General features: G+C 41.8%; 1 protein-coding gene across 5 annotated transcripts in view; it reads left to right on the plus strand.

Annotated features, from left to right (window-relative positions):
* Positions 1–15,894, plus strand: part of Ucp4A (Uncoupling protein 4A) — a 182,848-nt gene that overhangs the window by 25,890 nt on the left and 141,064 nt on the right. For 3 of the 5 annotated variants that reach the window (XM_045728604.2, XM_069319680.1, XM_045728606.2), the window contains exon 1: positions 8,075–8,337. The exons of the other annotated variants lie outside the window; for them this stretch is intronic. The gene's annotated coding sequence lies outside the window, so the exon portion shown is untranslated. Of the gene's footprint in view, positions 1–8,074; positions 8,338–15,894 lie in introns of those variants that run through there. 5 annotated transcript variants of the gene reach the window in all.

Here is a 15,894-nt window from a genome sequence, read left to right on the forward strand (position 1 = left end):
CTACAGAAGGTTGAACACCGCTAACACTACTAGAAAGTTCATTTTCCTGACTATCCTCTATCATCAATACGTCATGTTCTTCCTTACTTTCTTCTACGCATGTTTCACTTTCCATTTCACGTCCTGTTTCACCACCATCTTTACCCCGTCTACCCTCCATGGCTAATTTTTCTAATGCCTCAATCCTCTTGTCTATCTAGCCCCTGGCGTTTAGCAAGCGTTTTCGCTTGGGTTTCAATCCTGACTGGGCACCAATCCTTAAGTGTAGCGTCTGTTCACCCAGCAGTGAATGGGTTGTTAAACGATTCGGTGGGGTCGATTAGGTCTTAATCCTAATTTCCGGGGAAGTTAGGATTAAGGACCTGCCCGAAACGCTACGCGTGCTAGTGGCTTTACAAGAATGTAAACTCTTGTATTATATGTACGGGCAGCATAAAACATCCATTAGACAGTGTGACATTGTAACTGCCAGAATTAGGCTGGGATATTGATATCTATGGCAGGTGGTTGCAGGTAATGAATCTCCCAATGGTTAACATTCCCACTATAAACTATGTGAACAAGAACTGGGACATACTCTCCAACACTATATCTGTGATTGCCCTGTTATAAGCGACTTCAGACCAAATGGTATATGGCCTCTGCTTTGAAATACAAAGCGGAGATGTTTCTGAAGAGGGGGACAAAGAAACAGTTGCGCAGTACGCCCCGCGCAGATGCGCGGGAAGTCTGGGGCCATATAAATTCTGAGGCACAGAGGGGCTCTCCCTCACTTCCACCCGACCGCCGCAGTACTCGAAACAAATTTTTAGGCATGAGGCAAAAGCAATGCTATAAATTGCGTAAGTAATACAACTCATAACTGAAAGTCTAGCAATCATAAGACTCAGCTGTGCTGTACTCAGACTTTGCTAACGGAGGTGTTATAAGAATGATGTACTTGCTATGGGGGAACTAGTACTATTAAGGGGTAAGGGTAGTTAGAATACAGTTATCAAATATGGGAGAACTAAAAGGCCCGGCCCCCAAAATAAACTATCCACAGTAATAATAACTTGCTACTAGACCATGTCAGACTAGAGGCTGATCATTGCACTCCCACACAGGAAGAAGGGATACTCCGTTACTAACTTACTTATTTATTAACCCCTTAACAACCCCCCATATACACTCACACCAATAACAATAATAATAATTACTTTACCACACTATCTTATGTTAAAAGCCTTGGTCCACTTAAGCAGGATACAAGGTTTTACACTGAACACAAGCTAGGGTAAAGTTCTACTAGGGGAAACACTTGAAGCTAGAGTCAGCTTAGGGTAGGGAGACCACGTGGTTCTACTGGGACCCCCTTAGAATAACTAGTAACATACACACTAAGACACCTACTACACACAAAGTATAATACTCTGCACATAGAACACGTGTATACCAGACAATGAAGAATGTACACAGTATACTTAGCTGGAAACAATACACAGAAATAAGAAACGAGGACGAAGGGTAGGATTGATTTGATTGATGAAGATTAAGCCACCCAAAAGGTGGCACGGGCATGAATAGCCCGTAAGTGGTGGCCCTTTTAAGCCATTACCAGTATCAAGAGCTGATACTAGAGATCTGTGGAGGTGCGAATGCACCCTGCGTGATGGGAGATGTCTCCCTTATGAATGTGTTAAGATGAAGATGAAGCAACCCAAAAGGTGGCACGGGAAGGGTAGGAGAATCCTGTCCACCCAACGCCAGCTCAGAGAAGAAGGAGTCTCTCAGTCTCCTTCCCCCCAGCTAGCTCGCTGCCGGCAGACTGCTCAACTAATCGTACCGCAGCCCTATACCAAGTTTACTCAAGTTTACTTTACAAATGATTAGAAAGTATTAGTAAACATAGTTGGTGCCTATGTTATTATTTAATAATCAACCCCAAGCTCAGTCTTTAAATGCCCTTTGAGAAACAAGAATAGTCTTACGTCTGGCAGGGAAGATACAAACAATTGCAGCTCGTGATGCGTCCAACTATCCTATAAGAAAGTTTAATAGCTCAATTTTGACCTCTGGTTTCCACTGAGGAACCCAGGGTCGTAACAGGAGGCTTTAGGATCAGCCTTACATTTAATGTTCTCTCCTGATTTTTTTTTGTCAGAGTTGATTTGTTTTTGTATTGAGGCAGGTATTTTCTCCCCTAATTCCATGTATGACTAACCATCCAGTGAGACAGACAGTCTTACCTGGGACGCGGTCGGGTCAAGATACCTGCTCCGCACCTTCCCCCCCCCCCCCCCCCTGCTGGGTACTGAGATGGAGACTCAGTCACCAGAAGACATGGCTACTTCTCACGGCGTTATTAACATGGACCCTGAAAGCAGCCAGTCAGACGAGGAGGGCGAGTATCTAGAAGTTCTGACAAGGAATAAGAAGAAACGAAGAAGACAAGGCGTAGTGTGGACAGTAATACACTTAACGGAAACGATAAGAATGAAGAACGACGCCGAGACTGATGCAGACAAACGGACGGAACGATGTCAGGAAGGTGAGGGTCAGCGGAGATGGAGGCTTCTCTTCCCTGCCTCATGCACGCTGGCCTATCATCAGAAGCTGCTGTGGACCGTCAAACTCGGAAGAGAACACCGCAAGTTCGAGCCCCTGCTGAAGGAAGGTGTAAACAGACCTTACTTAACGGTAGGTTCTATGGAGGCAGTGACGTTTCTTAGCCAGCAAGGATATGATGGAATTCTTATGGAAATACCGGAGGGGAACGAGAAGCTGACGAAGGTAATTATCTATAAATACCCTCAGATTCTGGACCCCGAGTTTATACTCGACGACCAACGATTTGTGTGGGCCAAGCGTCACCTTATTAAAGGTGAAGCTAGGAGTCAGGTGGTGGCTCTAGTGAGAGGTGACGTACCCGAGAAAGTGTTCATCACCGGGGCTGACTACAGGCATGTAGCAAAGTATGTGGAAGAGCCCATAATATGCCTGAAATGCTGCAGATGGGGGCATAAATCCTGGAGCTGTCAAAATGATCCACGATGTCGTTTCTGCGGAAAGTCTCACCTCTCTACTGTGTGTAGAAACAGACTAATCTGGGTGAGAAAATAGTTCCCAGATGCCTGCAACTGTGGAGGTGTTCACAATGCGAGCTCGGCTGTGGGTGTAGCAAGAGGCCGAGTATGGCTGTTCTCCGGCCGGTGAATGTTACAGAGCAAGCAAGAGCTCTTACCCAGACACCGGGGAAGCACAGCAAAACAGTCTGCCCAAACAGTGCCAGTGAACCGGATCGAATGCGTGGGTGAAAGGAGTCACCTTTACTTAGGCAGGCTCCAGCAACAAGCAGCCACGCCACCACTCAGGACTCCGGCAGTGACAGTGTAACGGTGAGTGAAGTGGCTACTGTGGCTCAGAAAGAGGGTCATAATAAATATGGGTCAAGGAAGTGTGGGCTGAACTTAAAAAAGTTGGTGAGTTCCTCCAAAATCTGGGGCAGAGAATCGAGTCCATCGAGGCTAAATTAAACGTTCAGGAGGTCAAGGAAAATCACAAAACGGTGAAGGATAGTCAGGATATAGTGGTTGAGGACAAAAATGAAATATTGAGTGATGAAATGAAGGAAAGTGAAGTGTGTGTGAATGATGATAGTCGTAGGGGAAAGGAAGAACCCTATAATTACACATAAAATGAAGGAATCATTTGGCCAATAATGGACGTCTCAGGGCTGAAAAAAATCTCTTGAGAATCGCAATGTCGCTTTTACTGGTGAACTTGGGAGGAGGTGGGAGATGTTATACAAGGTATGGCTATCATTTAGTGAACTTATTGGGGATGACTTAGGCAATGAATTGATTAATAATGGATCACCCTAGACTGAAAGTGTTGTCATGGAAATTGTTAATGGTTTGAGAAACAGGGTTACAGATGTTCATTGTTATGTGATGGGAAATGATATTGATGTTGTAGCTCTCCAAGAGACAGGGGATAGGAATGAAGGATTATTGAAATTAAATGGCTATAAAGGGTTTCACCTCTTCGCTGCAAATAACATCAGAGGCACGTCGATTTATGTTAAGAACTCCATACCAGCAGAGTTAGTAGAACCGCCATCAAAAACGCAAGGTATAGAGAGTGTCTGTGTTAAATTATCATTAAGGGAGAGGGAATTTATTGTAGTTTATTGTATGTATCCAGGAAACTGCTTCGACGCTAACTATTTACCTGACTGCATTTATACTAATCCTTACACTGGCACTGGGGACCTTAATGCTCGGCACACAAGCCTTGGGACAGTGGGTAGTATTAATGCTAATGGGGTCAAGTGGGTTACAGTTTCTACAAGATCATCCAGATACCTGTCTCTTGGGAAACAATGAACCAACTCACATCAGGGGAGGACGGCTTGACTATGCCTGCGTTTTAAACTCTCAGGGGATTATGGGGGAGGCTCGGGTTGTTCGGGAACTACTTAAGTGACCACTTTGCCTTGAACGTTGAATTACCACTGGGAAAAAACAAGTCCACTTTCAAAGGAAAAGGCTAAATATTAAGAAAGATATGAAAAAATTATTTTATTCAAAATATGGGAGATTGGTATCAACATTACACGCCGCTCTGCGTTGATAGTTTTTACGAGGACATGGTCGAGAACATAGAGAAATTAGTACAGAGGAAAAATAACGGGGGCAGGGGAAGCAAGACGCACGGACCTAAGAAATTTAAATATTCCAATGATCAGCAAGTCAAGGGATGGGAGAGAATGCTACGGGGTGCGCATAAAACATGGTTAAAAAATGGAATGAGGGATGAAGAGAAAAATACAATGCTGGAAGTGGCTAGGGAATGCAGTCAGGTGAGGAAGGAGGCGCGGGACAGATACTGGCAAGAATTTGCTCAGTCCATTGGTAATACTAAGAACCTTAAAGACATATGGAGAGCAGTAAACAAATCAGGGGTTGTAAGACCAAATTCATTGCTCACTCAGATCCAGGGAAAGTTGCTAATGAGTTAGTAGATAAATGGGCAAGTGCTGCTGGTATGGAGGTCTTACCTGCAGACACGAGAGTCACCATTGAGTCATGGGAAAATATTAGAAATGGAGTAACTTTATGTGCCTTAAATACAAGATCTATAGCATGCACTGAGATAACCCACGATGAGCTACTGGATGCTATAAAAAGTGGCAGCTCCACTGCTCCGGGGAAAAGATGGAGTAACGTATGACATACTTAATTATTTAGCCGGTATGAAACCTAATCCCTTACTTGATTTGTTTAATATGAGTTATAGAGAGGGGAAAGTTACCAAGAAAATGGAAAGAGGCTGTCATCATTCCTATCCCTAAGTCAAACGGAGGCTACAGACCTGTCTCCTTAATATCCTGCTTTTGTAAAATGATGGATAGGATTTTGTTAAATAGGCTACGATACCTTGTAGGTGATAACATGTCCAGTTTGGTTTTATCAAAGGCAAAAGTACTGCGGATTGTCTCTTAAAGTGTTTGTCTAATGTGGATGACAATTGTAGAGTTTTTGTTGATCTACAAGGAGCATTTGATAAAGCCAATGGGGAAGTAATCTTATACGAATTAGCCAATCTGGGAATAACAGGGAGATTGCTACACTGGATAAGGGATTATCTACAAGGCAGAAAAGGTCAGGTGTATTACCAGGGATACATGTCTGAGGAACGGAGGTTTCAGTTAGGTACCCCACAAGGGGGAGTATTAAGTCCCACCTTATTCAATGTATTAATGAACAGATTAGCATCAGAGATGTATCCTCCAGGGGTCACGACGATCATATATGCTGATGACATTCTATACAAGGCACTTCTGGGAACAAAATTCAAGATGCTCTTAACATACATGGTACAACCTGTCACAAGTTAGGCTTAGTTATAAATGCAGATAAAACCAAATACGAGTATAGGAAACGAAGAAATATAACACTTACTCTAAATGGTGTGGAACTGAGCCGTGTACAGAAGTACAAGTATCTGGGCATGTATGTTGGATACACATGTGAGAGTAAAAATGCTGAAATAAATCATATCAGCACCTTATGTAAAGCCCGTCTGCATCCTCTAAAAGCACTGGCTTTTTCTGGTAAGGTGTTGGGGTACCTATCTTGCGGATGTTATACATAAGCACTGTTCGGTCCCTGATAGACTACGCAGCACCCGTATTGTCTTACACAGGCCAAGGCAGAATTAAAAAAATAGAGCTGATACAGAACGAGGCTATGAGGATTATTCTTGGATGTCAAAGAAATGCAATGATTGAAATAATGAGAATGGAATTAAATTTACAGAGTGTGTGTGATAGAGTCCGTGACATTAACACTAGAGTATCTATTCGTTTCATGCGGAGAAAAGGAGGGGATAAGCTGTTTGAGAGCGTTCAGACCTGCTTGAGTGACGTACACACTTCCAGGAACTGAGGGAGACACGCTATACGAGAGGATTAGCTCATGACCTCAGGGAATACGACGTACTTGACTGCTGTAAACCCTCTCGACAGTGTAATATGTCTGCTCCCTGGAAAGTACAGAAAATAGACGTCGAAATTGTACCCCTCAAGGTGAAAAAGATTCATCATGAACCGGGACAATTACGGTGTTTGTATGGAAGCATGATATCTCGGTTACCAAGAGGCAACAGTTTACATGTATATTGCGACAGGTCGGTGGCGGAAGATGGCAGGGCAGGGTGTGGTGTCCTAATAAGGGATTACACGGAGTTTGGGACTGTGGACAGGATAATTGAACTCCGGCTTAGTAATTATATATCATCCACACAAGCTGAACTGCAGGCCATTCTGGCGTGTTTGGAGGAAGTACGTCATGACGACAAAAATGTGTTTTGTATTTGTCGATAGCCGAGGAGCACTGGAGTCCTTAAACAGTCGAAACCCAGTCTTCATGTCTATAGTGGAGGACTGTAAGAGAAGAATAACTGAGATACAACTGAAAGGTTATAGTGTGAAATTCATGTGGATTCCATCTCATGTTGGAATAGTGCTCAACGAGGTGGCGGATGACTTGGCCAAACGTGCCACATCAAAACCACAAGTTGACATTGAATGTGAATTCACAATGAGACAAATAAGAAGCAAAATCAGAAATATTCAGGCACAGGCGGGAGTGGAGAGGAGAGAGATAATGTATGAGAGTAGTCAAACCATGCAACACTACATGTATGTGAGTCAAAACACCCATTTCACTTATGGTAAAAGGAGAAATGCTTGGAGTGACTCTGTGTACATGCGGCTCAGGCTTGGGTACAAATATTACTGGGAATATGGGATAGATGTTCATGGTAATGACACGAAGTGTAAACTATGTGGTATGTTAAGGTCTCACACCCTTGCCCATTATATTCTTGATTGTCCGTTGATTAATGTATATAGAAACACTGAGATAAGGACTGTTCCTGAACAAATAGCCTGGATGTGTCACAACGGAAAGGTTGATGATATTCTTGAGAGATATAAGAATTTTGCACCAAGATTGTAATATTTTGTTGAATTATCTGCAGGTGTCTTGCAAATTGTCTATACAGTATACCTAGGTCATAAAAGTATTTGTGTGTACGTCTGATAACATACTACTTGTGAGGGAGGAAATGTATATTTTTACCTCTCAGAATGTTTGGTAATGTGTTTATTTGTGATGTGTGTCTATGTATATATTAACACGTTGTACTGAATGGGGTGAGAATAGCTTGAGCTACCTCATCCCTTTGTGTGTATTTTACCTCAATAAACTTATTTCAATTTCAATTCAATTCAATCCAGTGAGATGGAAATATTAGATGAACTTATAGCTAGTTTTTGATCTACACTGTATAATCTTTCATATAGAAGAGGGTAGCAGCCCATTGCTATGTATACCTAAGCTTGTTAACAAAAAAGTAAAAAAGGCATAACTAACTATTCTATTTTATTATTATTATTATTATATAATAATAATAATGATAATAATAATAATTTATTATTATTATTATTAATTATAATTATAATTATAATTATAATAATAATAATTATTATTATTGAGGGTGTTAAAGGTAGTGTACGAAGCGTGTTGTGGTGTACGAAGGGAGGAACAGCTGAGCCAGGGTGAGTGTGTTGTTGTTGTGGTGGTGTTGCTGAGGGACTCACGGCTGACAACAAGGGTCTCGAAGGTCGAGTGTGTTCTCACCTGTGTGTGCGCGGGAATATATTCCGCGTGGTAAACGGCTGTCACTCCTCTTTATGAGCATCAGAAGGCACTCTTACCCAGGGAGCAGTGGCATGAACAGTCCAGGGAGATAACCAGGACTCTTGAGGCAGGCGGCCAGCGAAAACAGGTAGGTGACCCAGTGGGGGCTTCACCCAGTGCTATCTTAACACATTACGGGCTATTCAGGCCCGTGCCACCTCTTGGGTGGCTTAATTTTTATCAGTCAATGTTAACACACCCATGACTGTAAAGCATCACACTGACGTCACACACCTCGCACGGATTATATATAAACAAATGTATCTTGATATGTCAAGTTGTTTCACGACCAAAGATAGCATTCGCAGCAAAAAAAATCTACCACTTGCGGGCTATTCATGCCCATGCCAGCTCTTGGGTGGCTTAATCTTCACCAATCAATCCTGATATCATTTGCGCACATTTAAATTTTTTTTAAATTTTGCCCCGAGGGGCAAGTTTATTGGGCAGCGCCACTCATCTTGTGAGTGGACACACCGCTATAGCAGCATGCGCACATCTCCTGTACCAGTTAAGTATGACGGGCTCACCCTAGCCTGTGCTGCTTGGAACTTTATGTTCCAAGTAGCTGAATCTAAAACGACAATGTCTTGATATTTAGTTTAGGGTTGCTCGTGCACTAGCCAGGTATCATGGATTGTTGAGACATGTGCTCACTCTTGTGCTGGAGTTTACACTGTCTGCTCATGTACACTTTACCTGATGTAAACTAACAAAGCTATTTACATACCTGCTCGAAACCTGCTTGATGGGGTTCTGGGAGTTCTTCTTCTCCTCAAGCCTGGCACGAGTCCAGGCTTGACTTGTGAGAGCTTGGTCCAACATACCTTCGTCACTGTGATGATTAATTTTGATTTTGTTCATTGTTCAGTGTTCTGAGTAGTACACTTGGGTTTGTTCTCTATTCACAATTCAGGAATCCCAAGTTCGAATCCTGGGTGGTGCAGAAGTGATCGGGCATATTTGTTATCACCTAATGCCTCTGTTAACCTAGCAGTCAACAGGTCAACTGTTGACTGCTGTTGAAGTTGAAGTTAGTCAACTGTTGTGGGGTTGTACCTGGAACTTGATGGGGTTCTGGGAGTTCTTTTACTCCCCAGGCCAGGCTTGAGTTGAGAGAGCTTGGTCCACCAGGCTGTTACTTGGAGCTGCCCACAGGCCCACACACACACGTCCTCCACAACTCGGTTGGTCCAGCACTTCTTGAAGAAAACTGTCCAGTTTTCTCTTGAAAATGTCCACATTTGTTCCGGCAATATTTCCTATATTCGCTGGGAGGATGTTGAACAACCATGGACCTCTGATATTTATGCTGTGTTCTCTGATTGTGCCTATGGCACCTCTGCTCTTTACTGGTTCTGTTCTGCATTTCCTTCCATATCATTCATTCCAGTATGTTGATATTTTACTGTGTAGATTTGGTACTTGGCCCTCCAGTATTTACCATGTGCATATTATTGGATACCTCTCTCTTGTCTCCTTTCAAGGGAGTACATTTGGAGAGCTTTGAGACAATCTCAATAATTTAGGTGCTTTATTGTGTCTATGTATGCCGTATATGTTCTCTGTATTCCCTGTATTTCAGCAATCTCTCCTGCTCTGAAGGGGGAAGTGAGTACTGAGCAGTACTCAAGATGGGATAGCATAAGTGATTTGAGTATTACAACCATTGTGATGGGTTGGATCCTGGGAAGGGTTTGTAGTTGAACCTTTTTTTCTGTCGGTTCGCACAAAGTATATATGTATTTATTGTATACCCAGTACTGACCATTGTGCAGGATTAAAATCAGTAATATAATGCTTTTAACAGTTAAAATCTAATGCTGAACTTTCAAATTTAAATTTTTAAATATTTATTCAAAAGAATGTATAAAGAACATAATGTAATGTACAATTGTAGTGACAGGAGTTACACAAACTAATGAAGCTACTATTATGTAAAGCATTTTGGACAAAACTTTAATAATTTAACTTTAGTAAGTTATTTAAAGGCATGTGTGTGGGTAAACACAATATTAAAAGAGAAGTAAGCTAACAAAATTGATTTTTTTTTTTTTTTTTTTTTTTTTTTTTTTTTTGAGATATATACAAGAGTTTTTACATTCTTGTAGAGCCACTAGTACGTGTAGCGTTTTGGGCAGGTCCCTGGAATACGTTCCCCGCCGCGAAGAATCGTTTTTACAACCAAGTACCCATTTTACTGTTGAGTTAAACAGAGGCTACAGTTAAGGATTTGCGCCCAGTAAATCCTCCCCGGCCATGAACCCATGACAAAGCGCTCGCGGAACGCCAGGGGAGTGTCTTACCACTACACCACGAAGTTCTAGAAAAATAACATGAATACAATAAAAAGGTGATAAACTTAACACAGTTTTGGCATTTATGGCTTTGGCGGGTAGGCAGTTCCATGGGTTTATAACTCTGTGGGTGAAAAAGCATCTCTGGTTCTGTCCTACATTGAGACTTGAGCCTCAAGTATTATTAAGTAAATATTTCTTAGTCTCTCTTTTAAACTGGTTGGGAAATTTTCAGCTTTTAACTACATTTGGGAGGTCATTCCACAATTTTGGATCCTTGATTTGTATTGCATTTCTGCTTTGGCCAAGTCTCACTCTAGGAATATCAGATATTTGTTCCTCATATGTTGACAGTGAGTTCTTTTACAGCCTTCTAGGAATTTAATTCAGGAATCATGACCTTAAGCGCTTCGAGTAAGTGCTTAAGGTCAGGATTGGCACTGCAATTAAGTTTTTATAGATACTGTATAGAGAACTCTTTTAGGGCATGTGCAAGGACTTGACATTTAACATGTTCAAAGATTTCAGTAAGGGAGCAGAGGTGTCTGAGGACTGGAATTTGTTATTCTAATTGTTGATTTTTTTTAATAATTAGGTGTCAGAGGTAATTAACCCTTAAATGGCGCATGGCTATATACCATTTGACACCCACAGGCGCATAAAAAAAAAGAAAAAAGAAAAAAAAAAAAAAAAAAAAAAAAACAATTATTTACAGTGTCTACGTGTGTATTCTTTTCAATATTAGTCACTAATTGTGTTGCACATAATGTTACTACAGTTATTGTCAATATATGTTGCATACATTGAGTATACACATGTGCACACAAATGTTTTCCATTATGGCATTATATTATGTACAGTAATCACAATGTTCATTATTTTATATGTACACACTAGCACACACTATGTACAGGTTTTTGCACTATTATTGCACATTTAGAAATCTTGGAGTGAGTGGTAGTCGTTGAAGCAGTCAACAGCACACAATGCAACTCCACACCCTTCACACCATGTTTGCACCATTTTACGTTTCTGTTCTCTTTGTTTTGTTGTTTTACATACTATGCAAGCACGTTGGCCTATTGCACGCTTTCCACCTGGTGGCAAATTCTTTAGTGTGTGTTGCTGAAAGGTATCTATGTGAGCGAGCCTGGGGTGTTGCATCATGCTGCAACACTGGGTTCATGATTGGTCTTCGTATGCCAGGGACTTCTTGACCAAACTTTGCTAATAACTGTGTTGCAAGCGTAAAAGCAAATGAACGGAAAATAGATTTATGTCCAGTTTTCACCAGATCCAAATTATAGCCGTTCAACATGCTCATGTCAACAAGATGGAAAAACACTTTTTTTCATCCACTTCATTGTTTTCCGCACACACTCGATAGTGCCAATCATCATGTCAGCCTTATCAATCAAACGCATGTTGAGATTGTAGTCAAGAACACAGTCTGGCTTATATACTGGTTCTTTCATTACACGGTGCACCTTGCCACTGTTCAACATTGTACCCTCATGAACGGTTGTCAGCAGGTTCACTTCTCTCTTGTCTTTCCACCGTACCGAGAGTATTTGATCACATTTCCGTACCTGGCACTCGCCAACTGCAAGTCCACCGTCAAACACTGGCATTTCCCTTCTTCGTGCCTTTACTGTGCCAACCAATCCGGTCCTATTTTCAATCAAGAACCTAGCTATCAATGTACTTGTATAGTAATTATCTGTGTATAGGATGTGGCCCTTGTTCATCCATGGTGCCATCAGTGACTTCACTACACTACCTGAGAAACCATGTTCGTCGTTACCGGGAATGTCTACATCGCTAGCTGAATACAGAATCATGTGTAACACGTATCCTGTTTCACAGTCACACAGAACAAAGAATTTCAAGCCAAATCTGTTTTGTTTGGAGGGAATATATTGTTTGAAGGAAACACGTCCTTTGAAAAGTACAAGGGATTCGTCAATCGCCAGCTTCTGTGCTGGTACGTAAAAATCTTTGAATTTTCCAATCACTTCATTTATGTAGTGCCTCACTCGCCAAAGTCTATCATCCTCTGTCTGGTCCTCATTACTTGCAAAATGCACACACCTGAGGAGTATCTGAAATCTGTCTCGGGACATATATTTCCTGAACAAAGGTGTTGGAATAGTCAGATCTTTGCTCCAGTAATCTGTGAGAGCGTGTTTGACACAGTGTTTCATCAACATACATATCGCTAGAAACACATACATTTCACCTACATTGGTGTTTTTCCAACGTTGCAATCGTGAAAATTCTGTTATCTCTGTTCTAATGAGATGAGCCGCATGAAGGTTCGTTTGGTGTACAATATATTCCATGAGCGGCTCATCATAGAATGCTGTAAAATAATCACATTCACTCATATCCTCTCCATTATCAGGGAAGAGCTCTGTAATCCCAACGTCTTTATTGTCAAAGGCAGGAATTCGGGGAATAAAACCAGCACCATCACTCCACACTAGTACACCTGGTGTCCTGCGAGATGTAGGGGGTGCAACAGGGGCACTACGGCGAGGAAGCGATGCCCCCCGTGGACCAGGAGCTGAAGCCCGCCTACGCACAGTACGGCCGCTACGTGAACGTGAGGTAGAAGCACGTAAACATGAGGCTCTTGGTGCCTCATGTTGTTCCATGCGGTGGCGCTTGGCTGGGCGAGACACTGCTGATGTGACAAAATCTCGCCCAGTAACACCACTGGTATTGGCACCAGGCTCTGTAACACTGTTCTGATTCCACTTCACTAAAACCAGAAAAAAATGTCAGCTTCCTCTGACTCGTCACCGAACATATCCTCAGACTCTAAATAAGCACATGAACTGTGTGGTCAAGGGTGAATTGGGGTAGACACTGGGCGAGGTGGCATGGGTGAGCGTATAGGCCTCGCCATGGGAGGCGGCTGTATCTCATTTTCACTGTCCGTGCTATCTTCATCGGTCAATTGTGTGTAGTCTTTATCTATATCAGAGTCATCAAAGTCACTTTCCTCACCATCGGAAAATAATTCGCTGGTTATTTGTTCTTTGGTGAGTGATTGCGTGGGGTGTGCCCGGGAAGCGTTCGGCCGTGCGCTCGACATGGTGGCTGCTGGGTAATTGAGGCCTCCCACGTGATAGTAGCGTGAGCTGGATTTTTGTTCAAAATGGCGGCTGTTTACTATAGCCCCTGGGTAGTGTATGGGGACCCCCTATACCCTGTGGGACTTTCAAATCGTGCGCGGTAGTCCAAAGCATCATATGATGCGATGCGCAATTTAAGGGTTAAAGGTTATCTTGAGATGATTTAGGGGCTTAGTGTCCCCGCGGGCCTGGTCCTCGACCAGGTCTCCTTTTTGTTACACACCTCCAGGAAGCAGCCTGTAGCAGCTGTCTAACTCCCAGGTTCCTATTTACTGCTAGGTGAACAGGGGCACCTAGGAGTGGATCCTCGGGCACAGATACCATAGGTGAGATATGGATAAACGAGTAAATAATACTGAGTAACTAGGGCAGGGCAAAATACATAGTACAGTGGTACCTCGGAATACGAGTGTCCCTGTATACGAGTTTTTCGGAATACGAGCAAGATTTGCTTGGAAAATTTGCCCTCGGAAAGCGAGGGTTGCCTTGGAAGATGAGGGTGTTGATATGCGTACAGGCCGACTAATGCGTGGTGGCATGGCGATCGCGCCTCAGTTTACCAGTGCCTCGTGCCCAGTGACCATCCCACCTGAATTCTTCAAAGGATTTACAATTTTTTTTTAGATTTTTGGCCATTTGAGCATAAGTTATTATATATCTTGCCATGGGTCCCAAGAAAGCCAGTGGTAAGGTTCAACCTAAGAAAATAGTTATTAGTAGAGGCAGTAGAGGATGTACCTTCTTCATTAAGAAAATGTGTGAAGTATGGGAAGAACTGCAAAGTTTTGTTGAAAAAACTCGCCCAGATAAAGCTGTAGCAGGCCATTGCATTGACCTTTTAAATGACAATGTGATGTCTTGCTACAGACAATTGTTAAAATGTAGGGAAAAACAAGTGTCTTTAGACAGATTCTTAGTAAGACAAGCAAGCAGTGAGCCACAAGCACGTCCTAGTGGTATGCAGGCAAAACGTGCCAGAGAGTGCACACCAGAGAAGTCCTCACTGCCTGATGTTATAATGGAAGGGGACTCCCCTTCCAAACAGTAACACCTCTCCTCCTCCCTCCTCCTTACCATCTTCCATATGCCAACAGCAGTCATCAGCAAGGGTAAGTAATAACTTGAACATAGTTTTGTAGGTTTATTTAGATGAATTAACTATAAAATTTAGTTTGAAGTGAGGTTTTTGGGTAGTCAGGAATGGATTAATTCACTTCCCATTATTTCTTATGGGGAAATTAGCTTTGGATTACGAGTTTTCGGAATATGAGCTGTCTCCAGGAACGGATTAAACTCTTAAACCGAGGTACCACTGTACCTGACTTTGGAGAGAATGCCTATTGTTTTAGATTTATCTTTAGTTATATATTGCATATGGCAATAAAAATTTAGTTGGTTGTCAATGTAAACACCAAGGAACGTCCCTTCTACTCTACTTGTAATTTGGGTATTGTTAATTCTTAGATTAATTTGATTGTTGGCCTTGTTACCAACAAGTTGTTGGTAACAACATCTTTGATAACGAACCCTTGTTGCTGATTAAAGTGCTGGGTTGTTTATATACATAACACCCCAGTACTTTATACAAAAACATGCCAGTGTAAACACAAACTGTTGAGTCCACAAACTTGATCAAACCCATCAATTATATACTGATAATAATTTAGTAAACTCTTTTTGCACATTTATGTTATGATAGTTATATGTATATTTAACAAGATGTATTAGAAATAAACACATAATATTAATTAACATTAAGATGCAAGACTCTACATGCTTAGCCCCCCATGCTTTGTGTTATAGGTATTTTTGGCATACTATCCTAAATCCGAATCCTTTCAGCCCTTCCAGTGTTACATACAGTAATTGTAATGGCATAGTGCTTTCTCCTGATAATTTACCTAACATTTTGGTGCTCATTGTGTTTGTAACTTTCTTTTTTTTAACCATCAAAGACTGGAATTAATCAGGTAAAACATAACTGATGCTATGTTGTTGACAATTAAGAATATGAATGTTCATAATTATTCTTTGAAACAATTAACATATCAATTAATAACCAAAAATGGGTGGGATGATCATATCACATCAAGGACAAAAAACTTAACACCACACATTTCCTCAAGGACAAAAAACTTAGCACCACTTATTTCCTCAAGGACAAAAAACTTAGCACCACTTATTTCCTCAAGGACAAAAAACTTTGCA

Source organism: Procambarus clarkii, chromosome 93 (genome assembly GCF_040958095.1).
Source record: "Procambarus clarkii isolate CNS0578487 chromosome 93, FALCON_Pclarkii_2.0, whole genome shotgun sequence".
In the NCBI taxonomy this organism is placed as follows: domain Eukaryota; kingdom Metazoa; phylum Arthropoda; class Malacostraca; order Decapoda; family Cambaridae; genus Procambarus; species Procambarus clarkii.